Below are 17,002 nucleotides of genomic sequence, written 5' to 3'. Positions count from 1 at the left end.
AAAGACTTCTTAATGGATCGTCATTGACACCCACTAAAGCTGCGCTGTGTCTGGGTGCTTTTTAATTAGGCTTTGTGTTCCCGCTGCTGGACTGCCCACATGAATGAGAGGACATATTTACAGCACGACAAGCCTTGTCGCCCATGTCTTCGCTCGCGCTATCCTTTTTACGGCACACCTGCTTGTGTATATCTAACCTACAATCCGACAAATTTATCCTTCAGCAGCCATCCTGCTGTACATCTCTCACCCTTGAGATAAAATTGCCTTTCATATTCCAAGATCAAAACAATTATTTCGCTTAAAAACAAGTCTATTCTGTTAGAAGTGGCCTCATTGAGAACGTGAATACACCCATCAAAGGGGGGAGTTTTTATAAGCGGAAAGATGTAGATTGAGGTGGGAGCAGTCAGACAGGAATGCAGATTTTATTTTCTTAGTAACTGACCGTGATCTGACAATCAGGGGGGGTCAAAGACTCTTCAGTCATCATTGTAGCACCCAATAGAATGATAATGAATTGCCGTGCTGCATATTAAAACGAGGCTTTTCAGTGCCACCGTCTAAACTGTTTCGGCACGTCGAGTATCTCTGGCTGAAAGATGAGAGAGATCTGGTTGTACAACCGGGCTGAGCGATGGCGAGGGAGGTTGGAGCCGTTCCACTCCGTTCCAGCAGGGTGGGTATTTTCCTCCTTTTTTCTCGCTCCCACCGCCGCGGCGCTCCGCGAATGAAAGACGTGGTAAATAAAAATTTCTCTCAAATGAGGGCTGCGTGACATTGTGCTGTTTTGGGGAGCACAATGGGTCCTTTCAGGGCCAGGCGAGAGCCAAGCCGTTTCCGCTGGCCCAGACGTGTTTGAGTATTTATCTGTGGTTTTGTTTTGTGGACAGCTGCAGGCCTTGTTTGTCTTGGCCTGTTTTTGATCGCTTAGCATGCTTGAAGAGGCCACGAGTCACAATTGTTTCAAAACAGAGTCTGGCATTGTAAGTGCTGGGACTGCTGTAGTGGTTGCTATCTCCAAAATCCAAACAGAAAGTGTAAAAGGAACAAATGGAATTCTGAAAGGAGAGCGAGAGAAAGAAGAGATTATTTAAGCGTCGCCGCAGCCAAAAACCTAGACACATTCTGTCCCGAGAATTTTTCTAAACACTAAGACAAATGTACAAGGTCACGGTAGAAGAATATACTCACTATTTGTAAATGCTGAATTTTTAGCTATATGTAATAACTATGTAAAATAGGTATTTCGATTTTACTTGTGTAATTTTAATGTTGTTAGGTTTCTTCATTCACAGTGGTGATTTCATGAGTGTGTGGTTCAAGAGCTCTTAACCCTCATTCTCCCAAAATAACACCAAGCCTGTAATAGCCAATTATTAGAGTAATAGTAATAATATAATATTAATAATACTATACAATAATATTATAATTACATTTTTTGTACCTATTATGCCTATGTTATTAAAATTAATAGATACAAATGAATCAGTACTTAAAATTGTTTGTCTAGTGGAAGCACTTTTTAGTTTTTTTTTAAATATATTTAATTGCAATGTATTTAAATTACCAAAATAAAAATAAGAAAATCATAATAAAAATAATTAAAAGTAAAGTGAATAATTAAATGAATCCGTACTTGAAATGATATGTCTAGTAGAAGCACATTTGCTTTTTTAAATGTATTTAATTGCAATTATATTTAAACGATCTAAGTCAGAAAAATAATTACATGCAAAGAATAGTATTTTCAACTGGCTAATCATTTTCAAAAAACACTGAAGCAATGAAATGTCCATTTCTGCAATAAAAAGGGAAAATCAAAACCGATTTGCTCACATAAGATCACATCTGCCTCCACTCTTCACACTGAAATATCTGTGCAAAGACATCCAGAGAGCTGCTATTTTTTAACACCTCTCTAGTAAGAGTGCTTTCATTCAGCGGCTCAGACAGTAAGCTCTGATGATATATCAGAGAGTGAGAGAGACAGAAAGCTGTCTGGCTTGTTGAACTCTACAAACCTGGTGCAAGCATCTTAGCACTGAGCTTTCTGCCTTTGTCACAAATGTTACATGGTCGCAGCTGGGATGAAAAAAAAAAAAGAATGTAGAGAAATATATCAGCGGACAACATCTGCAGATGGTGATTAGCATTAGGAAATTGCCTCCTTGAATGAAATTGGAATGTCGACTGTCAATTTCCTTTTATGCTCGCGACTCCTTTTCTGGAAAGCTAGAGGGCACTGCTTTGTCCTTAATTGGTTACAATTTAGATAAAGAAAAAATCCCCCCAACAACCACCTAACACACACACACACACACACACACACACACACACACACACACACACACACACACACACACACACACACACACACACACACACACACACACACACACACACACACACACACACACACACACACACACACACACAGTTATGATGTATTATTAGAACACAAAAGGACACCATTAATTGTGTTGACTAGGAAGGCCTTTATTTGGCTAAGTGATTTGCGTAACTTTCTTCTTTCTCTCTTCTGTTTGGAGGTTTCTTCTTTTTCTGGGTGTTATCAAGATGTTTGGCTCTAATTTTACACTGAGTGAGAAGCGGCTGCTTTGTAAGGCAGTATTATCTTCAGTCTTCAGCTCTGGGTATGTCTCTCTCTTCCAGCTGATGAGGCACAGCTTAATTGGGCCTGTGCTTTAAAGTCTGTAGGGCTCTCCACAGCTCACAGAGCTGCATTCATGCTCTGCCCATTTACCTCGAGTGTGTGCTAGATGCAGATATTTTATTTACATTTATAATCCAAATCAAAAGCCACACAACACAGAGGGATTGCACTTCTCTTTACATTTTAGAGAAAACTCAGTAAATCAGTAAGGCAATAATAATAATAATAATAATAATAATAATAATAATACAGCAAATGGCTAATAAATGTTGATAAAAGATTCAACTGTATGTCCTGGTTGTAATATAAATTAATATTTATCCAATTTGTTATTTGAAATTAACTATAGTACAGTACATTATTATTATTATTTTTTTCATATTGCCTAAATATTTGTTTCATAGCAGGATGTTGCTCTGCAATAGGGGGTCTGTGGTGGCATGGCAGGGAATTTGCCATTTATGTCTTGTTTTGTTTTTTTAAATACATTTTTAAATTAAATTTAAGTTTGGAAAAAATGAAAATGCATTAAACGAAAATATAATATTAAGTTACTAAAGCTAAAGCTCAGTAAATGTTTATTTTTCTGCAAATGTATCAAATACATTGTATATTACATTTTATGTTCAAATATTACAGCTGTAATTATTATTGTTATTATTTTTACGGCCTTGCAATATAATGCAATATAAAGAGTGTACAATATTAATTTCAATATTGATTTTATAAAATTAAGACTGTCTATTAATTCAAAAATGTGTAGGTCTCATTTGTTAACATTAAATACATTAGCTAACATGAAATATGAGCAAAATATTTTTACAACATTTATTAACCTTTGTTAATGTTAATAACATTTCAATAGTTTATTGTTTGTTTATGTTAATTTACAGTGCATAAACTAATGTTAACAGAAAATATCTGATTTTAAAAATGCATTAGTAAATGCAGAAATTAACATTAACTAAGATTAAAAATTGCTGTACAAGTATTGTTCATTGTTAGCTCATCATAACCAATGTTATGTTAATAAATGAAACCTTAAAGTGTTACCAAAACAATACATGATGTGTTTGATTATTAGTTAAGATTTTTTTTTTTTAAATCGCCACATATAGTTGTTGAGAAAAGCACCTAAATGAAGATAAAATGTTTTAAATAGAATTTATTTCTACAATTAATTACAATAATACCATTAATTGTTAATGTTAGCAGCACGCCTAATAATAAGAAAAATATACATCGGCAAATAAACATTTAAGGAATTATGTATGGATGTATAAGAAAAAAAAATATTATTAAAACAAAGAAATCCTTCATTAAGAGTTGAGTCACAGAGGTCAATGCATGAGAAAGGTATAATGATTCTCTGTCAGTGGAATATTCGTACTGTTCCCAAGACCTTCCAAGTGCTAATGGGAGACTACAAACAATGCCTACAACAATAACAGCTCTCTTTTCCTTCTCTCTTGTACAGGCAGGATTTACAGGGCACCCAGATGTGCCACAATAAGGTTTTAATGCTGGAGCTGTAGATAAGGGTAGAGGCTTCGGTAAGCACACACAACAAAATACTCCAGCAATTAGCATAGCCGTTAAACCCTAGTGCAGCCATTAACCAGGCAAAGATGACGTGTGCGAGACAGTGGAGGGTCTGTTCCTGCTTCCCAAACTCTTGAAGTATATTTGGCTTTTTTTTTTATGGCCATATGTGCACGGATATGGAGTGTCTCCGAATGCAGCGATAGCGCGGCACTCCTGCGAGGCTGATGAAGTGAGGAAGACTCCCCTTCTCCTCTCATTAGCCAGTGTGGCTCAGCAATGCCTCACACGGGCATAAATGAGGCAGCTATCAGCCACTACCTCGACGGTCGGCCTTATCTCATTAGGTTCCACATCAAAGTTAATCAGAGATGGGCACGGTAATTGGTGGAGGAGACAATGCCACAGATTGGGGAGGGGGGGCTTTCTCTAAAACGTGTGTCATCTTGAAACATTGGCAGGGCTGGCAACAAAAGATAGGCAACGGCAGAAGACAGAATGGGAAGAGGCTGAATGAGCAAGCGAGAGAGAGAGAAAGAGGGGGTAGGGGATAGAGGGAACGGAGTAACGGCACAGGCATAACAAGCAAGCTGCTCAGAATTAATGAGCTTAGCCAATAAGAAAAGAATAACCAATCAGTGTGTGTTGGGCAAATATAATTTAGGAATAATTGCTTGATTGCTTTTCTATCGCGGGCTGATTTGACCACACACAAGAACTGAGAATTAAGATGTCAAGACAAGAATTAATTTGGCATGCGAGGGCACATAAATTCTTTCTCTCCTCTTTCCCGCCCGGCATCGCTAGGCGATGTTAGCAGAGTTGTCTCCCGCTAATGATGAAAACACAGAGGTAGATTGCGCATTCATTTCCTGACTCCATTATCCGTAAGGAGTCGCTTCACTAATGCCACAGATGCCCCGATATCATGGAAAAGAGTGTGTATGCTAACACATTTAATTGCTGTTTTTGCATATTCCACTCCAGCCGTGATAGCAAGCCCCGGCTGATTGTGCAGTTTGTTTCTGTATTGATTTCAGCTTCTTCTTTTTTTTTCGCAAGACGCACAGGCTGTAATTGTGATGTCTGACGGACCCCTCCCCTCCACAACATTGCTCATTTTCCAAGCTCTCACTTTTCTCGCTGGATTGCTAATGTACGGCGGCTTAAGAGAGAACTTTTTATTACTCGCTACCTGCTTTGAGAAATGAGGCGCAACCTCTCTTGACAGTCTCCTCGGAAAATAGTCTCGCGGAACTGTTTTGTCTCGTCTCAGAGAGGCTGTGGTCACGGGGAGACATGCTGCTTTAACAGCCCGAGAGTCTCAGCCTGCATCGCGGACACTCACCACTAATTGACTGACCAGCATAACGCGATTGCTTTATTTCGACGACGGCAGAGCACGGCCAGCGTGCAGTTACTTGTTAAATAAAAACGGAGGCTATAATAACCACTATATCTAATGCAAGACTGGGTTTGACATTAGCCTGATCAGTTGGATTGAGTTTGAGCAGCCCCAGTTCAATTTATATTTAAATAGACGCCGTGTCCAAATAGGGGAACGTGCATATGAATATAGCCATATGTTTGCTCCCACATGCGTCTGCTACTTAGTTCCAATTAGGTTGAAAACAGCGCTGCTGTGGCAGAGCCCGCGCACAGTGCCTGACTTATCGCTGCTCTGCAGGTTCCGCGGCTACGTGTTTATTCATTTCATTCGCCTGTGTGTGTGTGTGTGTGTGTGTTGACATCAGAGGTGGGCTGAGTAAAAGGGGAATAAATAAGGGGATGAGGTTTGTCAGGTGGGCATTATGACTGCCCTCGGTGTCCCTGCAGCTTCGGCTCGGCAAGTCGCGCCCAGCGCCTACCTTGCCGTCAGTGCACTGCACGCTGTTTAGGGACACAGGGCACAAGGTACCTCGGCACTGAACAGCGTGAGGCCTAATTGAGTCACAGCCGATGACTCTATCTCTCCACATCAAGGAATTTGCCAGTGTTCGATTATTTCACTGGGGGATTAAACCTCATTTTCGGGTGTTCCGCATTAACCTATTAGGAAGGCTCATCTGCATTGCTAATGCGGACAGGGGACAGCTGTCACAGGCGAGGGGGAAAAACATGATCGCGCAATCCTCGAGTGAGTGATCCTGGCTCCGATTAGCTGCAGTGAAGTTCGCTGAGCCCAAGTGATAAGACAGGCAGAAATTCCCAAGTTGCCAGTAGCTCTGAAAATGATCAGACTGTAGGCAAAGGCAAAATTGTGCCTTGCGGCGCCTGGGCTTCAATCCGGGGACTGCTCAGATTGACATTATTTAAAGCTATGGAAATGTGGCCTGCCTGCCTATCAGACCCTGGGTAAAATATGATTTTCTCCCCTTCGCGCTCCGTTTATGTACATTTTCAGTATCCTGCCATTCTCGAAAAAGCAATTTGAGAATAATTTAACAATTGTATGATCTAATCCGGATAACACAAATAAACATCTCTGTAGCACTAGGAAGGATGCTGGGTACAGCACTTTTACGGGTCTAAGGTAAGAAACATACAGTATGCAAGAAGAGTAAGCTACATGCATTGTTTCATTGCCATTACAGCTACAGCATATACATTTCCAACACTATGATGCACCACCAAAATATGAGATTGAGACATTCTCAATTTGTGACCATCTTAAAATGTTTTATTACATTTAAATTAATTATATAAGCATACAATATTTATAAATGACTATAAATAAGAAATGCATAGTAATAATGAGAATTAAGAATAGTATAGTAAAGTATAGCTCTAACCTCATTTCTACCCTTAACCACTGCACTGCAGTTTAACAGTCAGACAAAAGCAGATGCAATAATTTTAAATAAATAATTAAAACATTTACATAAAAAAGCTCTAAAATGAAAAAGTAAATGTAACATTTAAATTAGCCTTGGATAAGGTGATGTACGAACAAAGGCACCAGAATGACATTTGGATTGTACTGGATAAAAGTTGCTAGAATAATGCATCCTTATGAGAATATGTTGGTAAGTGGTAACAATTTGTTATTTGAGGAAAGCCCATCGACACTGACAGTACATATTTGTTTATCTACAACAGTTTTCAATAGCTCAAGTGCAGACTTTATACAGCCATGCTTTTGTAAGGTGGAACTTGCCTAAATAGTACTCATGATATTGTATGACATTTATGGATACTGTGCTAAATAGTGGCATTCTTAATGCATAACGAACTTCCCTAGTTTCGAAGAACAAAAATCATCCTATATTTTGATATGCTGTTATCATGTTCATATGCAACGTGTGAAGTCACATTTTCCACTGGAGGTAGTCTCAAGAGGCCCATTGAAACCAACACAAACATCACTCTGTGCCAGCCCCAGTACATTTACAGCTCTGTGGGTCAGAATGTAGTGGCCTGCTAGGTTTCTCTGACATTGGGCATTTGCCAAATTCAGTTACTGTTGGAATAGCAATGAAATATGCAGATTCTGCACAGTCTCATCTGTATGCAAATTGTTCTCATTGTTGTCTCAATAGCAGGTTGGTGTGAATATAACTTTTGGCCACTAAAATACAGATCAACACAACCAGTACTTTAACAAAAACTGATTTGTTTTGATTTGGACAGCCTAAGTGAAGACATAAATGTCCTCAAAATTGTCAGCACAATATTATATACAGACCCCCTCCCCCGATGCCTCAAACAGATATGCACTCATATAACTGCCCAAATGTTGTGACTTTATTTTGGTAACACTTTATTTTAAGGACCACTACTCATTATGTATTGCTAGCATATTGGCTGTTTATTAGTACTTATAAAGCACATATTAATGCCTTATTCTGCATTAACACATTTTAGATCCCTTAACCCTACCCCATATCTAAACTTAACAGCTTCCTTACCAGCTATTAATAAGAAGCAAATTAGGAGTTTATGGCAGCAAAAGTTGTAGTTAATAGTGAGAAAGTATGACAGAATAATTAATTGCACATTCAGTGATAAACTTGCATCTTGCACCGTACACACTGTGGAGACAGTTCTGGCTGGGCCAAACCTAATCAATGTCAGGGTTGAGGAGAGAATCCTTTGGCCCATGGTATTTGACTTAAGCGCCCTATTTGTGCTTTCTCTGGTCCCATTGCCTTTGTGTGCATTGTAATGAGTGTTACCATAATCCTGGGATTTTCCCTTGGCTTGACCTCAGGCAATGCCTTCTCTCTGCCCCTCCACACCAGGACACCAAGAGTTTACCGTAAACATTATGGCTGGACGATACACAACAATGACACGTCCCCCAAGAGATGCGTCCATTTACGGCTGGTGTGGAGCTTTCCCTGATAGACCTGGAAACCCATTTTAATCCTATTAGAGCTGCCCAACAAAGGGTGAAGCTGCAGCAGGCTGGGTGAAGACAGAGCTCTCCTGATATCTGCCAATGGGACAGTGAAGCTCCCCCACCAATTCTCATATATTAGAGAGGCAGACAGAGGGACAAAAGAAAAAAAAAACTGGCAATAACAGGACCCATTGTATAAAAAATGGACTCAAAAAAAGGACCACCAATTACCAAGCATCTAAAAAGTAATCTCATTAGACATCCATCTCCAGCTCTAACGGATGTGTTATTGATGGATCGGGTGATAAATTTCTTGCCAGTCGAGGCACAGGAAGTGGTTCTGTGGTGCCTTGTGAGCGTTAGTACCTTAGGGTCGTCTCACAAAAGAACGGAGAGGCTGGGAGGCCTCAATGTGCTTTTGTTTTGCTCTCAGATTATGGGACATGCGGTGGCCAAGTGTGCTGGTGGTCCGTCCTGTTGCCCCATCACCAGTGTCGAAGCTTAAAGTCTCCCATTGTGACGGACAAGGAGGGGGGGGTCACAGGGTCCATACAGACAGAAAGTCTTCTTTAGCCAAACAGGGCAGTATATGACTCTTTAAGAGCCAAGGGGGTGTGAATGGACAATGCCACGACAGAAGAAAAACAGCTCTATGCTGGGACCACTGGGTTAACACACTTCTACAAGGGTGAGCTGCATGCATGATGCTCATAGTTCTCAGTTTAATTGATCTCATGTAGACTGTAAACGCACAGTTCAGCAATACATTCTTCGCATTTCTCAAAAAAACCTATACATTAAGAGGCAGGTCAAAACTCAGTCAACCACAAATCACCTCTTAATTTTGGGTGTCCACCAAACTTTTTCCACATTCCACGAACATCAGGACCTATGCCCCGCTATGCCGACGTTATCATTATGCAAACCATCACAGTCAATGATCCTTTTTCTATTTTCTAACACTATTCCTTCCAATTACAAAAGAGGTTTGGGATGGAGAGTTTGGATGATTGACAGCTCCTTTACGGCTGCTGTGTGTTTAGGTCTGCTTTGTGTTTCCCCAGAGGCTTCCAGTAGAAGTCTGGGATACTAAACACAGTGTTATACATTTATGTATACACCTGACCTTTTCAATAATGAGTTCACACCATAACTGACAATACATTCAAACGCTCTCTGCTGAGGTGTGCGTCAAGAACCAGGAGGAAAAGAAAAGCATGGAAGATACAAAATAAAGTAACAAATGAAAATGATAGATGAGACAAACTCACCTACATCTACACAATACAGAAATAGAAAGCCTTTATAAAATTGTTATTTACAGAAAAAGGTTCTGTTACTTTCTTTCGCACCATTTAAAACTCATTTCTTATATTATTACAAATGTGATATATAGATCTTTCTATTTTTTAATGCTAGCCACTCTATAAAAATACATGGAAACAAACAACCCATAAATAAACGTGTGCTCTTGTACAGAGTAACTGAAATGGAAAATACAAATGACAAGAGTCAGGTTAATTTTTGCGGCAACACTTCAGCCTGATGAAAAACTTGCTTAATAAAGTGCCAACTATTTGGGATGCAAACTGAGAATCTTGAAAACTGACAGGTGATATTGACTCTGACCTGCTGGTTGGACTTACGCGATGAGCACTTATCTGTTTGCACTGTAGTTGCTCTGTATCTTGTGCTCCACTGTGAGTGTTCTTCCCCTCGTGTTTACGTCCAGTGGTAACTCCACACACAATGGACACAAAGCAGAGGAGAGAGCTGTGGGCTCACCCAACACATGCCCCACACATAATTGCCTCCTTTTGCACCGTTTTATCCTTGTACATCCCTGACACAAAACAAGTGCCCCACGCTTGGAGCTGTTCATTACAGCTATGTTTGCAGCAGAAGGAAGCAAACATTATCTCTACATGCAATCAGTGAATGAATCTGTGCCAGCATCTGTTCAATACATTGGTTGCTCAAAGCTGCTTTATTGTACCGTAGATATAGCGGGAAGGGAGCAAGTAGGAGCGGTGTTACAGTACATCAGCTGTTATTTTCCAGAGTGCCGAGTTTGCTGGCAAGCGCACTGCAGCAGGTCAGAGAGTGTACTTGACAGAAAATATGCATACTGAGTGGCTACTTGTGCTGCTTTTCATTTGCATTGTGTATTGATTTTTGGGGGGGGCCCATTTAATCTAATATTATATGTGGGTCTCGCAGCGCTTTCAGCCCTATTTGAGAGGAACGCTTATATAGGGGCTTAATGATAATTGCAGCAGTCGAGGTAAACCAAGGTAGATTTCAGCCAAAACGCCCACACTGCAACACATCCCATCTCTCGCTCTGTCCCCGTCTCTCCAGTCCGTTGTTTTGCTCCAAGTTACGGTCAAACGCGTCAGACGCTTTATGCATATGCACGCAGAAAAAGTATTCCAAAAACAATGGCCGGGCAGATAGAATGAAGCGTAAATGAACAAATAGAGCAAAATCCAGTACGAGGGAAATAAAGAAGCCCTAAGACGGTTTTCTTTGCTGTGAAATATAATTAACCTTTCATGGGTGCTAGTCGGGTCTTCCGTACACTTCACAATAGAGGGAATATGAAAGGCCTTTTAAAAGGCGACATTTCTAATTTCTGTGAGATTACTTCTGTTGTCACAGTGTCCACATTCGGTCCTCTATGGCTGTACGGAGCACTTCTGTCTTGCCGGACGCATAGGATATTACTCTGAAATGTCAGTACCTGAAGACGAAATCAAACCCACAGCTCTCAGGGGATCTCGATGAATGTCATTTTTGTTCCACCCTCAGTCGTGGAATTGTTTCCATCACTAATAAAACGACAACCACATGTCTCTGATATGTGATGGTTATCGTACAACACGCATGTAAAAATAATTGAGAACTGCCTCCAAAACATGCAAACACCATTGTCGCTTTTCCTCGTCTCCCGATAGAACCAGATTAAGCTGTCAGAGATGGTGAGACGCTAAGCTGTTGTTTGATCTACAAATGAAGAGTAATGAGGGGCACTGGCAGCCAAATACAGTCCCACACATCTCCGTTCCTCCAGGACAACATTTCAATTCATGCCTGCATTTAGATGTGCAAATCTGGCCAACGGAGGATTCAGGTGCCTCTTCCTCTCTCATCGTTCATCTAAGTCTCTTCGCTCTGAAGTTGTTTCACGGAGGTGGTGACTGTTGCGGTCTCCAAAAGGGCCTTCATTTCCAGGCTTGTTTACATCACGCGCAAGAAACGGACATGCACAAACATTAATGAGCTTAACGAAGAAGCTGCGAGGAATATTAATTAGACTTGCCAAAGAGCTCTAGGCTTAGAACCGCACCGACAGAAGGCCCCTCAGGGCCACTGTGGGCACAAGACACTGTTTGAGAGACAGATGTCAGAACAGGATAGCATAGGAAGCAGCTTTTGCAAGAGACTTCATCAAAGCCGACAAGTTTAAGACAAAAAACAAATTGTGTGGTAAACATGGGTGAGCAACTACTTTAATATGAATGTTTTACAAGTGAATGGAATGTTAATGATTGACAATTTCTTTTCGACAGGAAGGATTCGTGTGCGTTTGTGACACAAGTCATCAACCAAACCTGTTCCCTGGTCCGTGAACCGTTCGCAAGATCCAAATTCAAATAGTGCCATTTGTTTTGATCATCAACGAGCACCTCTCAGTGGTCTGTTTTAACCTCTATTAGGCAGGATTACAAGGCTGCTAGCTTGCTGGCATTTGGTAAGTGTCACGGTGACAGCACTTGGTGGCGAAATGCTGGGCTGTCAGCGGCAAGCTTTATCAACAGGCTTTTCTCCTGCACAGAGTGTGGACTAATAAGCCTAGAAATTACAATTGCCTCCCTGCTGAATCCCCGATAGCTGCAAATAATGATATCAGTGCCCTGCTAATCTCCTCTGCTCGCGGCATGGCATCAACCTATTGAGTCACCTGTCATACTCATGTCTGATGAGGTGAACTTAATCTCACCGTCCGTAATGACAATAGAGGCCATTTGGATGTTAAGAATGATATTTGTCAAAGTTTCCTGTCTTTTTTGTCCTTCAACATCTCTTTCAGACAGTGCAATTGAAATGCCCTGTCAAAATGCATGAATCCCTAGACTTAGTTAAGACAGATTCTGATATGAGTCCTATTTCAATTTGATTCTCTATTCATGATTTCAAAAGATCGGATTGAGGTAGATGAGTTTTCATCACTTCGATCGACTGTGAAATGCAAGCATTTAGATACAGCCAGCGATTATTTTCGCTGATCTCTATAAAATCACAATAACGGCTTTTGATGATGACATAGTTTTCACCACACGCCAGTACATTTTTCAGCTTTAGAATGCTGCAGTGGCATTGATAAATCAAATCTGTATTCTGTGTAACGTTACTGATCTAATGTCCAGTACATATACTTATTTTAACAATACTGCATTCAGTCAGTCTAAAGCACTGAAAAGCCTGCTCACTAATAGGTGAATTGCAGCAGTCAGGTAGAGCAAATCTATATGCACTTGTGTAGGCACCTCAGTCAGACCTCGCATGGTCACCAGTCTTCAAATGCTCCCTTTGTACCAATCCATTTATGAGCACATCCAATTTACAGTGACATCAGCTGCAGCCCAACAGCAACAAAACCACGACAAATTCTTCCATTATGCCCAATATTAAGAAAAGAACTAGTTCCAGCACTTGGAGATATGAAGCAAACAGAGTTCACTCCAGGTATGTGCCAGTGCCCTCTCTCTCCTGTATTATTCAGTCCTATCAAGAGAGCCGAGCAGAGATAAATTGACCTCAGAGACATACGCAGAAGTACATTGAGAGTTAAACTAAATGTTCTGGAGAGTGCTGAAAGAGGTGCCTGTCTATTCACTGCCCGGCTCTCTATTAACAGCTGTATCTGAACCACTCAATGTTCTGTGCCTCTTTAACAATTTAAGCTGTTTAAAAATGTCTTCTGTCATTTTGCACAGATTAACGATTAAAAGAGAGATGGGGAAAAAGGATGAACTCCAATGCACCGTGTGAATGACACCTCCAAGTGTCTGAAACTGAAACAAAGAGGACCAATTTGAAACACGACAAATGTCCTCAGTTTAACCAATCCATTACTTTTAACCATTAGAAAAACGGTCCCTATCACGCAGTATTAAATTAACTACAATGTGACTATAGAGGTATGGCATGACAAAAGCTATTGTTTATTCTTTAATTCTTGACAGTATTATGGACAAAACAAGAACAAGTCCCACTGAAAAAGGTTTTGTTTCTGATAAAGGAGCAGTACTTTGCAGTGCCATCATTTCCCCTCTCTTCATTAGGCATTGATCATTCACACGGAAAACTGTGTCATTAGATAAATGACTGCTTCCCTCTGCTGTCGGATTAACAGTGACAGCACAATCAGTACTTTCTTATGTCTGTGTCGACAAAGAATCATTTAGGTACTGCCATATGTCTACTGTACACCCTGCCACAAAGTGCAGCAAATAACTGTTGTGACCATGTACTTTGAAGGGAAGTAGATTTCTACCACAAATTTCCCTGTAACCTTTTTTTTTTTTTAGAAGATGGTTGTAACACTTGTTGAAATAGATGAACTTAACGGTATTGTTTTTGCACAAACAGTACTACAGCAATGTCTCCTCTGCTATTAATCACTGTCAACACTTTAACACTGGCCCCTTATACAAATTCAGTTTCGGTTCAGTTTAGAAAATTTGAGAGAACAAGATGAGTTTGTTCTCTCAGGAATGTTTCCAGGTCATGCAGGAACTATTACAAGCATTGTTTTAGTTTCTTATCATAAGATAAAAGTGTGTTGCATTCAGTATTAAATTAAAACTTATTATTATCATTATTATGCATGCACTTTCTGTCCTGTCACTGCTTATACTGATGAGCCATGGTAACAATTTCTGCTCTGTATTTAAGTAGAGGTGCAGTTGTAATAGAATGTCTTCCTGTCCTGTTTCTGCAGTCTCACCTTGACATAAAAATAAGCGAACGCCGTTGTTTTAAAGGTGTCAGTATCATTTAAAGCTGTATTGAAAATGGAAACATGATGATGATACATTCACATTTAGCACAATTTGAAAACTGAAACGCAGCATTCTCCTTTCTAACTGTACGTGGCATTTCCTAAAGTATGCATTCTAATCAGGACCAAACAGACAGCCCGTTCTCTGTGTTCAATATTTTTTTCTCGAAATAACTGCCTGCTTCTCTTCTGCTGCAATTTTAAATCTGTTTGGCTCCCATGAAGAGGAGTATTATTTCTGCGGAAGAGACACAGCCGTGCTAATGAGCGTGGCAATAAACATCATTATATTTTAAGTGTCATTCTAGTGTTCACAGCAGGGAACGTAAGAAATCTCTGTAATAATCTGCTTTTGCGTCTCACAGTCAAAGTGACAGAAGAAGCTGTCGCTTTAATGCCACGCAATCGTTAGCGCGTCAGATTCTTTTGGTGCCGATGAAGGAAAACAGTAATGAAGATACATTAACTAGGACTAATTTGGTTGTTCTTCAGTTCAAGTCACAGCCACGCTGATATTTGGTTTTATTCGCACTGCTGTCTCAACAGAAGTAGTGTGCCGCTTGAACAAAAGGGCTAGAGTATGTTAAGTGCTTTTGAAATTGTGAGCTTTCCAGGCAGCGGAACCATACCTGATGAAAGGGTGTGAAATACAATGTGGAAATCGATTTCACAATCTCCTCATTCACTGTGCCAGCAGAGAGGCGCTATGTCAGTGCTACACGGTGCATGTCTGTACATTTAACACACTCAACAATGAAGGACTTAGCAATTTATGCTACCGTTGTTAAACTTGACAAATTAATGCAGGTTTGAGTTCGGATGAGAGGTAGACGGGTAGGAAATTTCAATTGGTCTGAAATTGACTGGATTGCTGATATAATGTAGTACCACTACAGTTGCATTTCTGAAGACAACTCTTGGATTTTTGAGGCCTTGGACGGCAAAAACCGAAGGCTTAAACATTCCCTGCTGAAAACAAAAATACATGGGGTGGCAATCTTAGATTGTACGCAAGGCTTAATTAGCATGCTAAGCGCTGCTAATGGCAAGTAAGGAGTAAAGCCCTGAGCTCCTCTCAGAGTGATTGACATCTGAAGCACACTTGTCAAGACGTGTGATGTATTTGTGTCTTCGCATCATGTTGTTGTTGTTATGAGCTGGCATGGCTTTTTCCTCAGTGCACGTGTTCGTTGAATATAAATGGCAGCTCAATGTCTGCTGATGACAAAAGGCCCACAGAATAGGAAGCGATGGGACAGGCAGACAGAGCGCGAGCTAGTTTCTAGAGCCCTGTCTGTACCATCTGTGGGGAAAACAGGATGCAAGCACAATGAAATTAAAAGCCTTTCGCTTTCTGATTAATGGCAGTGATACACGTCAAGCCATTTAAGCATATTTAACACGACTATAGCAGAATGCAGCTGTTCTTGAAAATGGCTGGGAGACAGGGAAACGAGGGCAGAGAGAACGAAGCAGGCGTGGAAAGCAAAAGAAAAAGGGCATGCAGTATCTCGCAGCCTCTGTAATTCCTCCCAAGGGGTAATGGGTTTCAAAAACAAAAATGCCGTCCACGTCTGAAATCATAACAGCAGACATCCCTAAGTTTTCGGTGCTTTTAATCTTCCTTCGGCGAGCATTCCGCGCTTTCAAGTGACGTGCCTGACGGTCGCTTGTTGTCTCAAGTAAAACAGATAAATAGATACCTAAATGAAAGAGGATGAGCCTGGGAATTAATTAAAGGAGGTCTTACTGGAACTGTGAAACGAAATCACAACAGCACCGTCCTGCTCATGGCCATAGGTGGCAAGTTTGCTTCTGAGACTCGGGCCAAGAAAAATAAACAGCGAAACAAGCGGAAGGCCGTTCACAACATCCCAAGATACCTATTATGTGAGGGGAGGAACAAATTATGCCCTGGCAAATTGCTAATGATGAGCCAGTGATGTCTTGTTAAGTGACATTGTTTGGCCTCAGATCCTTTTGTGTCGGCCTCGTGTTCCTCGCCTAACGAGAGACAAGGAAGACCGAAGTGATGCGTTCAGTCCTCCTCTTTTTTTTCTGTTTTTGTTTTGCACAGTTAACTCATGTCTGCATCTTCGCTCGGCTCTGTCACTTGGCATCGGCAGGCCTGATTTGGCAGAGAAGAGCATGCTAGAGTGGGGCTGCGCAGCGGGAGGGAGCCCTTTGATGGGGACCCCCTGGGAGCCTGACGCCAAGGCAGCAGTAGGATCACAGATGTGGCAGCTTTCATGTAACAGTTAACTTTTTCCTAATTAAAGTCGCCCAGCTAATTACAGGCGGTTCTATCTGATCATTGGGAAACAGGATAAGGTATAGTCGCACAGGCGAGGACGGCTCACATCAAAGATGTGCA

General features: G+C 40.8%; 1 long non-coding RNA gene across 2 annotated transcripts in view; it reads right to left on the bottom strand.

The window, feature by feature from the left end:
* Positions 1-426: 426 nt before the first annotated feature.
* Positions 427-17,002, bottom strand: part of LOC107687951 (uncharacterized) — a 17,644-nt gene continuing 1,068 nt past the window's right edge. The window contains exon 4 of one of the 2 annotated variants that reach the window (XR_001634186.1): positions 427-1,061. This is a non-coding gene — a long non-coding RNA (uncharacterized LOC107687951). Of the gene's footprint in view, positions 1,062-15,864; positions 15,932-17,002 lie in introns of those variants that run through there. The other variant, XR_001634185.1, reaches the window with a different exon arrangement.

Source organism: Sinocyclocheilus anshuiensis, unplaced genomic scaffold (genome assembly GCF_001515605.1).
Source record: "Sinocyclocheilus anshuiensis isolate Anshui unplaced genomic scaffold, SAMN03320099.WGS_v1.1 scaffold421, whole genome shotgun sequence".
Classification (NCBI taxonomy): domain Eukaryota; kingdom Metazoa; phylum Chordata; class Actinopteri; order Cypriniformes; family Cyprinidae; genus Sinocyclocheilus; species Sinocyclocheilus anshuiensis.
The sequence above is the reverse complement of the archived record's forward strand: the minus strand, read 5'-3'. Positions and strand labels throughout refer to the sequence as shown.